The sequence below is a fragment of the Otolemur garnettii genome, unplaced genomic scaffold, assembly GCF_000181295.1.
Source record: "Otolemur garnettii isolate 467f Iridium unplaced genomic scaffold, OtoGar3 scaffold00026, whole genome shotgun sequence".
Lineage (NCBI taxonomy): Eukaryota > Metazoa > Chordata > Mammalia > Primates > Galagidae > Otolemur > Otolemur garnettii.
In genome coordinates, this window is record NW_003852421.1 from 11051537 (window position 1) to 11066257 (window position 14721).

Genomic DNA, 14721 nt, shown 5'->3' on the forward strand with positions numbered 1-14721 from the left:
CTGTGGGAGGCAGCACACCCCGAGTTCCTGCTCCACTGCACATTCGCACCACTCGATAGCGTCCTACCTCAATCCCTCTGAAGCTCACTGGCGGAATGAGAGCTTTGGGCTAGATGATCTCCAAGATCCTTCTGCCTCTAACTTCCTAAATCCCACTATACACCTCTCACCTGCCCAGTAGATGACCTCAATTCCTATTTCCTAGAGAAAATAAAGGTCAGAAAGGGTGACCTTGCCCACATTCTCTACTTCCCTGCCCCCTAAATGCTGGCACCCCTATTTTGACAATTTCAGGAAAAGGAAGGGAAGCTTCTTGTCTTCCTCCTTCCCTAGTTTCATCCTGCCCCAGGTGTCCTCAATCAGATTCCAGGCACTGTTTCCTCCCATCGCATCTCCACTCCCCCTCTCCATCTGTCCCCTTCCCAAGTGTGGAAATACGTCCTCGCGGCCCCATCCTATAACCAACACCACCAACACCTTTCCTCCACCCAGCCTCCCCCACAGCAGGCGTGCAAGTGGTCATGGACTGTTGTGCTCCCAGACCCGGGGCCCTCTGTCTGTGTGGGCACATCCCTCCCTGAGAGCGCTTTGCCCCCCAGCTCACCCTGCCCATGCTAAGAAAGGGAACCACAGAAGCCCAGTGTTGGTCATCTTTGCTGCTCAGAACTCGCCACAGAGCTCCCCACATAGTAGACTCACTGCACCCTGTACCCATGAAAGCCGCGCCCTACTGCGGTGTGGGAGGTCAGGCCCCTGCTTGATGTCCCAAGGAACTGGGCTCCTATTGAGACTCCTACAGCCAACCTAAAATGCAGGGCATGACAGAAAGGGAGGTGTAAATGATTCTTTTCTGGGCAGGTTCCTCTTCTTCTTTCTTCTTTAAAAAGAAATAATAACAACAAGGGAGGGGCACTTGACAAGATTTTAAAGCTCCCTAGGAGTCAAACAATGTGCATTTTTTGCTACCAAGAGTGGGAGGGGCAGGGAGGGGTGCATGGTAAATGGGCTGTGAGGACACCCTTCCGTGATGTCTTTCTTGGGCCCCCAGTGGGCAAAACCACCGTGGCACAAGGGGCAGCCCCTTTGGTGGGCAGACCCAACAGTGTGCAGAGAAACAAGGCGTGCCAGCAGGAGCCTCACCGGCCGGGAAATTATTTCCTAATAAAACTACAAAGGGAAGGACGATAACTGGGCACTGCTGACAAGTATTGTTGTCTAGTATCAAAATCTCTTTATAAACCTGTTTGAAGAACAGAGCTTGGCTTCTCTTTGAAGTCCCAGTTCAAAGCCGTTGACTTGTAGGGTTCCCAGCCACGGTGGGGGATGGCAGAGAAAAGAGAAGTCAGGAGAACTTGGCAAACTCTCTGTGCAAATAAATACCTCGGCACTCCGAGGACAGTTTTTTGGTTAGATCTCCCATTGAGCTCCTAATTATTGATAATGACTGAGCCCCCACCCCTGTATCAGGCACTTCCTGTGGACTGTCTCAGTTAACACTGACATGCCCAGAGAATGCCCAGAGTCCTTGCCGGTGCTTCTCATAGAGGCCAGGCAACACGCACTGGAAGGGAGCCCAGCCCACACCCAGAGTGGGGACAAGAGTTACAGTCCCAACCTGGGCTAAGCCCCATTTAAGAGCTTCCAGCCACACTATGTCTTCAACAACTGGGTGAGTCTCAGCCTGTACCCCGAGCTCTGTATCCAGATGTCATCCTCTTCGCCTGTCCTTGACATCCACCTCCTTTTCCCTTTACCCACTGCCCTCATCCCAGCCCCTCTCTCCAAAAATAGGTTCATTAGTTCCCCCATATTCGTGGTTGTCAGAGTGTGGTCATTAGGCCACCAGCCATGGCACCACCTGAGACTTTGCTGAAGATGCATCTTCTCAGGCCCCACCCGAGACCCACTGAGTGGGAAACGCCAGGAGTTGGATCCTGCCACCTGTGTTGTAAGATCCTCCAGGGATCCTGAGGTTTGAAAGCCACTGCTCTAAGTCCATGCTTAGCAAAAGGTGAGCTGAAACTAGGTGTTGTTTTCCTAAGACCACAGTACTAGACTCAGGTGCCACTTGTTCACCCAGGAATGGGTGTCTCACCAATGACAGCAGGATTCCAGGGATTGATTTAGCTGAGGTTCAAGTAGAGTAATCAGTACCACCAGGGGCCTAAAGGTGAAATGATAGAGCTCTCTTCGAGGAAGGAGGCTGCTGCCTACCGCCCCTCCCCACTTTACGGTGTCTCCTTGTGAACATAATAAGCGCAATAAAAAGGCCTGACCGTTTGATTTTACAACACCTGGCCGTGGGCCTTCTGACCCTTGGAACTGTCAGCAGCTCACCTCTGGACTTAGCGCCCAGCTTTCTCACAGGGCATACAAGAGACAACCAAGGTGAAGTCTCTTGCGTCTCAAGGAGATAAAAGAAGTTTTTGTTTTGTGTTCCGTTTTTTGGCTGTAAAATCCTGCCCCTGCTTGATAGTGCTCTGGGGCTCCCTTCCATGCATAACGCTTACCCCATGTTAGAACTGCATTCTCTCTCTTCCAGATTGACACACAGAGGAATGTGTTGAAAAGGCTGCTTTGTTTCCCCAATACAGGGGCCATGGTTGGTAAATGCCGGGCAATTCTTTTGCCTCGGCATCCAAACTGGCTAAAGGCAACTGTCCTCCAATATTTTCCCCCGGATTCTTTACTTGAAGGCCTCACATCAGTCTGAGTTCTGGTCTCCAGAACACCCAATTCGTATAGCTTTGCCCCTTCACTCCCATGTCCCTTTCTCTATTATGGTTTTCTCCTTCGCCTTTACTGCCACTGTACACACACCTGATTGCCTGTCTCCCCTCTGGAGGTCAGCGTCACAGGCCAGGGTCATTGCTATTGATCCTGGGCCCCAAGCTGGCCTGGTCACAGGCACCGACCTTTCCCCCAGCAGTCCCTCTTCCCCCTGCCCCACCAGCCCATGTCCACCCACTCTGGAAGAGCAGACCGAGAGGGCCGTATTCTCAGTCTCCCGTGAAACAAACCAGCCTGCCACATTGTAAGCTGCCCAGCGTGGAGAGTGATCCTCTGGCCCATGACATTAGCACACTACCCATCGGAAGGAAAGCAATCCAGCAAGCCAGTCACCCGCTTATTGCATATGTGTCTTTCTGACTCATAAAAATACCATCTTACATGTTTCTCATCAACCTCTGCCAAGGGAGCAGGGGCCACAGCTTTGGGGCTGACAGGGAGAGGCGGCCGGGAGAAGGTAGGGCATTGAGACGGGCATCTGTCATCCCCAGCAGGTCTCCCCTTTGGCAGAAAATCCTCCAATGGAAGCTCTACTTCGTGCCATGCAAATAAGGTGCCGGTGAGGTCACTGCATTCTGCCAGATTATTATCTCTGACATTTTATTCATAATAATTATCGAGCCTTTCCACCTTCAAAGTGCTTTGCAAACAATAATTAATTAATTAACACTCGTAACACCCTGGTGAGGTAGCTTAGTATTATTAATTTATCTCTACAGTATGTTATCATCCATCGCTTTCTCCCGCCCCACAAGAGAAGGGTGGCGGGGCCTCAGTGCTGCGTGGCTGGTCTCAGCCAGTCCGCCCATTCCCTGCTTCCACCTCCCGCTCCCAGACAACGTTCTTTCTTGGAGGTCTGACAGCCCTACAGACACCTTTTCAGACTGTAGACCCCACAAACTAACCCCCCCAGAACTTGTCCTATATTGAAGTAAGGCTGTGGATTGTGTTTCCCTCCAATCCAGATTTACCACCCCCCAACCCCTTTAATTAACTCAAGTCTTGGCCTCCCTGCCCCACCCGACCCAGTCCACACTCTTCCTGCTGCAGGCCTCCCACCTCCAACGTTGTCTTTTTTTTTTTTTTTTATTCCAGCACAAACATATCTTTAAGCCTCATGCTTCATCTTGTCTTTGACTAGGTGTTTCCCTTCCATCTCCATAATTCCATCCCCTGCTTCACTCACCATTCATTCTCTTCGTTATTTGGGTTTTAATTATGCAAATTAGACTTCTCGGAGGGGTGCTTAAAGGAAGGGTATCATTTCACGCCTCTCCTTGCTCCCCCTCCTGTTTTTATCTCCCTTTCTTCTTGGCATGTGGTGTCCTCTCCCTTTCTGGCCCTGCCACCTCACAGCCTATCCCTTTGTTCACCCACTTGTTCTGTGCCAGCCACTGAGGGCTCAGTGCAGGGCGGGGTGGAGGAGGTGACAAAGATGAAGTATGACACAGGCGGCCTTCTCTTTGGGGGATGCAAGAGCAGGGTCTGAGATGCCTGTGCAAGTTCAGAGGCGGGGATTAGTGTGAGGCTGATCAGGAGTACCAAGAGGGGAGGGCCGCAGAGATCTTCACGGGATCTAAGGGGAGGATGCGTGGGGTTGGGCAGGACAGAGAGGAAGAGCATCCACGCAGCAGGGAACAGCATGCACGTGGGAATGTAGGCATAGATGTGATTACTTACAGAATCTTGAGACATTGCCAGGCAGGTACTCCATTGCTACCCGTCAGAGGGGAAGTGGTGGTGGGGGACAAATGCCACAAGCATCAAGGGGTAATGATTTTACCAGTGAAATTATAGGGAAGGAGAATAGGACTGTCCACGTTACAAAGCAGGCAGTACTTCTCTCCAAAATTTCCCTCCCTTTGCTCTCCTCCTCCAAAGTGCCCTGGGCACCAACCCCAGATTGTTCTCTCCCTGGATTCCTCTCATGTCCAAGTCCCCAGCCCTGCAGGGTTTCCAGGCCGACCATGCCCCTGCCCTTCCCCAGAAGCCTCTCATTCCATCACATCAGCTGTCTTCGGGGTGCAGATGCCCCACCAGCAGGAGCTCCAGGTACCAGGATCTTAGTAGACTGGAGGCAGCAATCAGAGGTATCAAAGAATTTCTTCCTATCACAAATAAGTTTTTCCATTTTATTTGTTTGTAGAATTAGAAATAACCTGGTATAACCTGGTGTGATGTGTGTCTATGTGTGTGTGTTTGGAGAAGATCGTGAACCTCAAATATCTTAAGTTTGGACTGGTTGCTATAAGCAATGAGGATCATGTTCATTTCCTGGGACTGTTGTAAGGAAAGATACACAAACTGGGTATCTTAAAACAACTGAAATTTATTGTCTCACAGCCTCCAAAGTCCAAACACAGGTGTCAGCAGGGATGGTTCCTGCTGAGGGTTCCAGGGGAGAATCTATTCCACGCCTCTCTTTTCAGGTTCTGAGGACAGCCAGCAATCCTTGGTGCCCCTTGGTTTGTAGATACATCACTCCAATCTCTGCCTCCACCTTCCCATGGCATTCTCCCTGCATCCCTGTATCTTCACATGGCCATGCTTAGAAAAGGACATCATCCTAGTGGATTAGAGTCTCCCCTACTCAAGTGTGACTTCATCTTAACCAATCGCTTCCCCCTGGGCTCTATTTCCAAATAAGTTTGCATTCTGAGCTTCTGGAGGTTAGAACTTCAACATGTCTTGCAGGGGCACTATTCAACCCATAACAAGGGTCAGTGTCAGGTTTTTAAGTAAGTTGAGGGTCACCAGATCCTCATCTAGGCGGAAGCGCAGACAGAGAGACTATAGGGAGGCCACCAAGAGACCGTAGGGACCACTTCTGTTTCTGCAGAAGACACCTCCATGAATACAACCCCCCACCCAAATGCCATCTCACTTCCTTTCATTCTCTCTCTCACGGGTCAAACTCCAGTACAATTCTAAACATCTTAGCAGTAATGACAATCGTTAACATTTATTATGTGCTTACGGGAGTCGAGGTGCAGTGCCAAGTGCCTCATGAATAGCATCCAATTTAATCCCCATAATTACTTTTTGAAGTAAATGTTTCATTAATAAACATAGCATCAACTCCATGCCAGATATCATTCTAAGTGCTTTTTAACTATAAACTCATTGAAACCTCATCACAATCCAGTGAGGTAATATGATTAATGTCCTGATTTTACAGGCATGGTAAGGAAGGTAATATAACTTGTCAGAGCCTGGCTTCAAACCCAGGCAGCAAGACCTCCAGCCTGCCCCTGGCCAAGAAAGTACTATTCTGCCTCCACAGACAGCAATAGGCCAACCTTGCAAAGCCAGAGATTGCTAATTGATGGGAATGTGGGTTGATGGAATAAGGATAGTACAGTGAACATTTTGTAGGTTTGGGGGCATGGAAATGTGTCCTGCCCATGAAAGACACAAAGGCGGGGGTGGGGAAGAATAGCAGTGCTGGGGACAAGGTCTGTCTGTGATGCAGGCCCTTTCTATCCATCAAGGCTGTGAGATAAGGGCAGGGATTTGCAAAACAACAAAAATGGCCATGCTACAGATGGCCAGGGTACCAGTGAGGGGTCCAGGAAGAAGGCAGGTGATGGCCGTAGTTATGTTCCCAAGGAGCTGAGCAAGCACGGGCTTCTGAGACAGGTGGACACTTCCTCTGTGGCAGGCACAGTTTCAGGCAGGGCTCAGCCCCGTCCTCTACACAACAGCCAGGGTGATCTTGCTCAAACATCAGCATGATTGTGTCCTCATCCCTCAGCCTGACCAAGAAAACTCATGGCTCCTTTCATCTCCCAGATAAAATCTAAAACAAGCCAATCCTTTCCTGATAGCCCCCACCATGCCATATATTCTCAACTCCAGCCACACTGTCCAGCTGTGCCCATGGCTGGGTGTGTGTGTGTACACGTACAAAAGCACGTGTGTGAGCATGTACGCGAGCATGTGTGTGTGAATGCATGTATATGTGTGCTCATCTTTCCCTTGCCCCCCCACAGCCCCAGTCCCACCTTCTCCATCCTCCCATCTCATTTCTGCTGACTCATCCTTCTAGTCTCAGTTACTTGGTGCCATCCGTGAAGTCCCCTCTGCTGACTCCCTGCAAGCTGACAGATCTATTTCAATCTTTGCTCCTGACGCTGTTTGGGCCGGATTTCATAATTTTTTGATCCCGGTGAAATATATGTAGCATAAAACTAACCATTGTAGCCATTTTTAAGTGTATGGTGCAATAGTGGTAAGTATAATCACATCATTGTGCTGCCATCTCCAGAATTCTTCTCATCTTGCCGAACAGAAACTCTGTGCCCATGAAACACTCACTCCCCATGGCCCTCTCCCCCAAGACTCCCCAGCCTCCACTTTCTGTCTCTATGAATTTAACTATTCTAGATATCTCCAGCCCCATCTTTTTAAAATTGTGTTATAGATATGTCATGGGGATAGTATCAGAGTCTACCATCCAGTATGCAGGGTATATTATTTTTATTTTAAATTATTTTAGGTCCCACTCTGAGTGCCCACCCTGCTGGGGCAGTGGAAATTCCAATACTGTTGTTGCCGGCCTTACCTGTCGAGTTGGGCTGCACAGACACTAAGCCTCCTCTGTTACCAAAGCACTAGGGAGCCCTCCACTCACTGGCCACCATCAGCCTTTCTTGGTCCCTGCAGTACAACATGGTCTCAGCCCACATGGAAGAAGCAGCCCACAGAAGCAGTGGTTCCTCTGACTCAGGTTCACTTGGGGAGTCTGAGGTGGGGCTAAGATCCCCAGTGCCTCCCCAGCCTCTCCAGGTCTGCCACAGCCATGCCTTCAAGATCTCTCCACATGCCCTTGCCTGCCAATCCTTCTCTCCCTCCTTTTCCATCACCCCCAAAGCCCTCCTGCTCAGCCTTATGCCTCTGCAGTCACTTCTCTTCCCTCCTGCAACCCTCAGAAGCCTCTAGTATCCTTTCTTCAAAAAGTCTGGGACTTTTACAAAAGCCTTTGACTTCAAGCAGCTTCTGTTTTCTGCCTTGAAAATATCCCCAGGCAAGAACAGGCAAAAGACCAGACTACCTGTTGGACAGAGGAAATAAAAATAGAGCAAAATGCAAATACAGGCCCGGTACATTGGCTCACGGCTGTAATCCCAGCATTCTGGGAGGCCGAAGCAGGCAGATTGCTTGAGCTCAGGAGTTCAAGACCTGCCTGAGCAAGAGTGAGACCTCATCTCTAAAAATACTTGGGTGCTATGGTGGGCACCTATAGTTCCAGCTACTCAGGAGGTTGAGGCAAGAGAATCACTTGAGCTCAAGAGTTTGAGGTTGCTATGAGCTATGACTCCATGGCACTCAACCCCAGAGTGACTGAGTAAGACTCTCTCTCAAAAAATAAGTAAATGGGCAGTGCCCGTAACTCAGTGGGTAGGGTGCCGGCCACATACACCCAGACTGCTGGGTTAGAACCCGGCCTGAGCCAGCCAGCTAAAACAACAATGACAACTGCAACAAAAAAATAGCTGGGCGTTGTGGCAGGCACCTGTGGTCCCAGTTACTTGGGAGGCTGAGGCAGGAGAGTCTCTTAAGCCTAAGAGGTTGAGGTTGCTGTGAGCTGTGATGCCATAGCACTCTACCAAGGGCAACAGCTTGAGATCCTGCCTCAAAAAAATAAATAAATAAAAAGAAGCAAAAGGTTTTGTGTCCAAACTGGGAGCCAACCTCAAAGCACAAGGGCATCAGGACACACAGCCTGTGAAGACCTGCTGTTGTTATGCGCAGCCAGGGGACTGGGAAGCAACAGTGTTTGGTGAGCCTCGGCCACTTCTGGTGTAAAGAAAGCTACACCCACAACCATGCTGCTGGTCTGCATAGAGAATCTCAGCTCCTACAGCGGGGCAGGATCCAGACGGCGCTCTGGCTGGCCATCTGTAATGGCCAGCCCTATTAAGTGACCCTGATTCATCTCATCCTATTCACTTCAAAGGACACCCCATGAGGGAAAGACACAAAAGGCAGTCGAAGGACTTGGGGGAAGGGAAGGAACTGGCTAAATAATTAGCCCTGCAACCTTCAAAGTCCTCTATAATCATTAATTAATCCACCCAACTGGGATCGGTGGGCAGATGCGCACTCATCACCCGCCCTGACACGCCCATTGCTAAATGGAGCCTGGGGGTTGAGTAATATACACTGGAGCCGTGGGACTGCCTGAGGGGAGAGGCACCTGCCTGAGGGGAGAGGCACCGAGACCACAGTGCTTTGGCTTTGGGCTTCTCTGTTCATAAAAATCTATGGATATCCTGAGTGAGGTGGCAGAAAGGAACCAGGAAGCTTTGGAGACAGAATCCTCCCTAGGTCTGGGGGAAATAAGACCATAGAGTGGGCTCCTATTCCATAGGCCAGGAGCCAAGGGGTCATGATTCTGGATCTACAAAACAAATTGCCCCCAGATGAGTGTACCCTGTGCCCTCATCATGGGTAACCCCAAGGAAGAAGACAACTCCTGACACCATGAGGACCAGCATTCAGAGCCCATCCACAGTGCTTACAGGTGCTCAGATGTCCAGGTGAGGGCACCTGTGTTCAAACCGCTGGGCCTCCCAGACCTGCTGCACACTTTACCAGCCATGGTGAATTTTGTGTCTGGGGGGATTTTACATTTTCCCTCTATACCTTTTGAACTCAGCCTCCCATCTACCAATACACAGTTCTTGTAATATGACCAACCAGCTAAAATACAGATGCAGTTTAAGATTTCTTCCCCAAGGTTGAGCTCACACTCCCCACTTTTCTATTTTCATCAGTGCTTAGGGATGAAAATGAGTAGTGAGTTTGAGATTATCACCAGGGGAGCAAGCTGCTGATTTCCCAAAGCACACTCGGGGTTATTCATCCCAACAAATTCACAGAAATGCCTGGCCCTGGGGCAGGCATAGCCCCAAACTCAACTTCAATGTCATAAAGTTGTCTGGATTTGAGGATAGTGAGTTCTGCCTGCAAAATTTATAAGAAACTGAAATGGGCTCACTGCCTGTAGCTTAGTGGTTAGGGTGCCAGCCACATACATGGGGGCTGATGGGTTTGTACCCTGCCCAGGCCTGCTAAACAACAATGTGACAACTATAACAGAAAAAATAGCCAGACGTTATGGCAGGTGCCTGTAGTCCCAGCTACTTGGAAGGCTGAGGCAAGAGAATCACTGAAGCCCAAGAGTTTGAAGTTGCTGTGAGCTGTGACGCTAGGGCACTCTACTGAGGACGACATAGTGAGACTCTGTCTCCAAAAAAGAAAGAAACTGAAATGTCACATCAAAATGAATTGGCATTGCGATTACTATCATTCTGAACACCGAGTGTGGGTCAGGCGCCCCGCAGAGCACTTTCGCCCATTACGTGTTCTGCTTTGTTCCGCATGCCTATCCATACCTACGAGATGCCCAGTCTTCTCATCCCCATTTATCAGCAGTAGAAACCAAGAATGAAACTTGCTCCAGATCTCATGTACTGTAAATGAAAGACCCAGTTTTCAAACTCAGGCACGACTCCAATGCTCATGCTTTGACACCTCCTCTCTGTGGCCAAGACAAGTGTAGGTGTCCTGTCCTGTCCTGTGCCTCCCCTCCTGCAGCTGGCTCTGTGAGGTCAGACTTTAGAAAGGTGCTCACTGAGGATAGTCCAGACAAGGTGAGCACTGTGACTTGAGTCTCTCCAGCCCCCCATCTGAACAGTTGGACAGACCTGCCAGGCCATCACCCACAGAGCACCCACCCTCTCGGGGCCCAGGCTGCCTAAAGATGCTCCTATTCTGTGCTTCCTGTGCAGACCTGCCACCTCCTTCTGAGGGACCCATTGCCAACACAGCCAAGGCCAGCCCATCAGTCCCATTACGGGCTGGTCTTCTGTCTCTTTTAAGGAGACTTTGTGAATCTGTTTTATTCTAACTTGCACCAGGATGAGGGAGCCAGTGTACGATTCCACTGATAAGAGGTCCCCAAAACAGGACAATTCATAAAGAGAGAGTAGAACAGAGGCTACCAGGGGCTGGAGGAGACGGAGGTGGAGACAAGTTTCTGGTGGAGATGATGGAAATGTTTTAGATACAGGTAGCAGTGATGGTCACATAGCATTGCCACTGAATGGTACACTTATGAATGGTTAAAATGACACATATTATGTTATATATATATATTCACCAAAATTTAAAAGATAAAATAGGTGAGGGAGATTCTGACACATGATACAACATGGAAGAACCTAGAAGTATGCTAAGTTGAAATAAGCCCAACACAAAAGGACGAGAACTGAGTGGTTCTGCCTGTATGTGACATCCGACTATCACATTCACGGAGACAGAGAGTAGACTGGTGGTCACCAGGGGCTTTCGGTTCAGGAATGAAAGTGTCTAGAGACGGATGGTGGTGATGGTTAAGCACAATATGAATGAGTTTAATGTTGCTGAAATGAACACTTTAAGTGGTTAAAATGGTAAATTTTTAATTATGTATATTTTACCACATCAATTTTTTTCTTGAATGAGGGGGAGGAAGTTTTGTACAGCATAGCCCTACAAAGAGTCTCTCCATGACAGAGACCCATGAGTTCCAATGCTGAAGCACCAGGAAGTCCTCTCCAGGTCTCCAGATTCTGGACAGGTACGTCACAGTTCTGAGGGGCAAAAGGATGTGACCAGACAGGACACAGAGCTGAGGAGTCAGGGGTTCTTGTGGGGCTGCTGAAAGCCCCTCATGTCTCTATGGGACTGGCTTTGTGTAGCGCCCCTCTTCCCAGGGCCACTGCCTCTGTGTTCCCAGCTCAGCCAGCCAGCTAAGGAGCCGCGTTATTGGTGGGGTCAGGGTACTTACTGCTCTCAGCTACTCACAGCTCTACAAATGTCTGCTTCCATTACCAATATCCCTGCTTCCAATATTCCCGACTCTCCGTTTGTAAACAGATAAATCATGATTGAAATTCTTCAAGGTTCTCTCCAAGAAACATTTAAGTGAAAATATTTATTGAGATATAACAATACATGTTTTTATAATACCCACACTCCATTTCTCAGGAGCATGAAGTCTTCATGGAGAAAAATACACAGGCAACTCTCTCCGGAGTCCAAGGACAACAGGTGCCATCACTTCTCCCAGCCCCGAACAGTGGGTCCCCTTCACACCCCTCACACAGCCAAGCAGTGACCCAAACAGGATCACCCTCCTCCTCCTCCCCTCCTTTCTTCAAAGCCCTGGTGAGAAAGGCGCCAGCACCCAGGGTCCAATATTCCTCTTAGTGGTCAGTACAGGTGAACAGGGACTACAGTAGGTGTCTGTGTGACTTTGTGGTTGACACAAACACTCAGCAGGGCCATGAAGCCCACAAAGAAAGTTATGTGTTGATGCCCACCCTGTGGAACTACCACACAAGCTGGTGGGGCTGGGCAGGATGTGGGGCAGAGGAAGGCCTTGGCTGTGTCCAAGTGCAGTCAGCAGCCTGCCCAAGCTGGCACCTTAATGCTGCACTGGACCCTGCTGCCTGACAAGGCCCAGCTTGGCTCCCCCTGCCTCGGGGTCTCCAGACTCCCTGAGTTCAGCCTCCCAAAGGCACTCTTGAACTCCAGTGAGGGCTGTTTCTATGATGAGAGCTATCTGCTGGAGAGACACATTTTAAAATTCATGGCCTTTCCCATCAGAGTTCAGAAACAGACCAGACTCCAAGATGAAAGCTTAGTTACAGTTTCCAGGGACCTGCCAGCCCCCTCTCACCCTCAGCCCCATTGTCCTCCAGGATCTTGGGCATTTATCTGGTTTTTAATCCCCCCTCCCTAAAAATAAAGCCAAATGAACATCCCTCTGTTTCCAACTGGAGCCTGCACTCAGCTGGCAATGCCCGCCTGGCTCTGAAAGGTATCTCTCTTTGTCAGGTAGAGAAGGGCTACTGGAAGACGCGGCTGGGCAAAGGAGATAGAGCAGAGTTTTGAACTGAAAGGCGGGCAGAGAGGCCTGCAGTGTTCTCATTTCTTCTTCTTCTTCTTTTTTTTTTTCTCTCCCAGAAAAAGCACTGGCTGAGAGGGCCATCCACCTGAGGCTGGGGGTGGGGACACCACAGGCCGACAGACGGGCTGGCGGCGGCATCTGCAGCGCGTCCTGCCAAGGAAAATTAAAGAGCAGTGCGTTTGCTTCCTGCCATGGGTATAAACAACAACAGAGATCCTCTCTGGGGAATTCTGTCCCCAGCCATCCTCTCCTTGCAGCGTTTCTCCTCCAGGGTGACTGTGGACAGGCTGAATCTCGTGTCCTCACTCAGGGACACAGGTCGCCACATGCCAGCCACACACACTCTTCTGTGGCCACCAGAAGAAGTAAGTGGAAGAGAAGTTAAACTTAATGACTTCAGCATCATCAGCCCAGTGGCAGAGACGACGTGTTCAAGCCAGGGCAAGAGAGAGCCTGCCCATCTCTGGGAAGGAATGATGGGCGACATTGAGGGAGAACTTCCTCTGTGCCGAGTCTGGTTAATCCCTGCAGGCAACCTGATGTGAGACGCCTCAGCCCCGCCTGATGGTTAATTTGATGCCTCCACTCAGCTAGGCCTCAACACCCAGTTATTTGGTCGAATACCAGTCTGGGAATTGTTGTGAAGGTCATTTGAGATGAACTGGACATCTTCGTCAGTTGTCTTCAAATAAAGCAAATTACTCTGCAGATTGTGGGTGGGCCTCACCCAATCAGTCGGGTCTGAGGAAGACCTGAGGTCCCCTGAGGAAGAAGGAACTCTACTCCAGACATGCTGAGCTGAGCTGCAACATCAGCTCTTCCCTGAGTCTCAGGCTACAAGTTTGTCTGGCAAATTCCAAATTTGTCAATCTCCACTTGAGTCAATTCTTTAAATCTCTTCTTTCCCCTCCTTTCTCGCTCTCACTCACAACCTGTGTGTATGTGTGTATGCATGCATACACGCACACTATTGATTTTGGTTCTGTTTCTGTGGAGAATCCTGACTAATATACCCCATTTTACAGATGAGAAAACTGAGGCACAAAGCTGTCAGCTGCCTCATCCAAGATCTTAAGACCAGAGAGTGGCTGAGGCAGGACTAGAATATGTGCAGCCTGGCCCCAGACCCAGCTCACATAACCAGACAGGCTCTGTGATTCTCTCGGCCACAGAAAGTCACAGGTTTCTCTCCATCCATAAACCAAAGGGTGGGCAAGGAGTGGAAAACGCATTCAAGTAAGATTGAGCTAGGTCAGTGGACATGGACAGGACAGGGACATTGAACCCTATGTGATTGATCTTCACTCTAAGCTTCATTTTGATATCTGTCACTTTTAGCATGTGATTTGAATCTCTCTGAGCCTTCATTTTCCTGATCTGTAAAATACTATAAAAAAGGCTATTGAGGGATTAAATGGGATAACTTTATGTGCAAATAGCATTTCCCAGGATATGAGCGAAATCACACGGATTGTGTGATTAGACAACTCTCCAAATTCTAATGGTCTAAGCTCCCCATTGCTTGACTTCCCAGAGATCCAGTCCTCTCTAAATAACTCTCTCTCAAATAAGTTTCAGGTCCTCACAGCTGCTGCCCTGGGTCCCTGCTGCCCGTGTTCTCATCTCAGGGGCAGGGTCCTCAGGGCCACACAGTCCCTGCAATGGAGCTCACTCCCACCTTGAGTTCCTACCGCTGAGCAAAGCCCCTTCCAGCACAGAGCTGCACGTACAAGTGCAGGTTGGGTGCCAGAGTGGGCTCCGCCATCCCAGATCCTCACATGCAGGGCCAGCTAGAGAGATAGCAGACTCCTCTTATCCATGGTGACTGCTCAGCAAGGCCCTCCCCTCACTGTCCCTCCATCCTACCCACCAGTCTCTCAGTCTGTCTCTGTGTCCTCAAAGCCTGGCTGTGAATAGGGTTTGCATGTTCCTCTCTCGGGGGGCTCTCCAGCTCCCACGAAAACAAACAC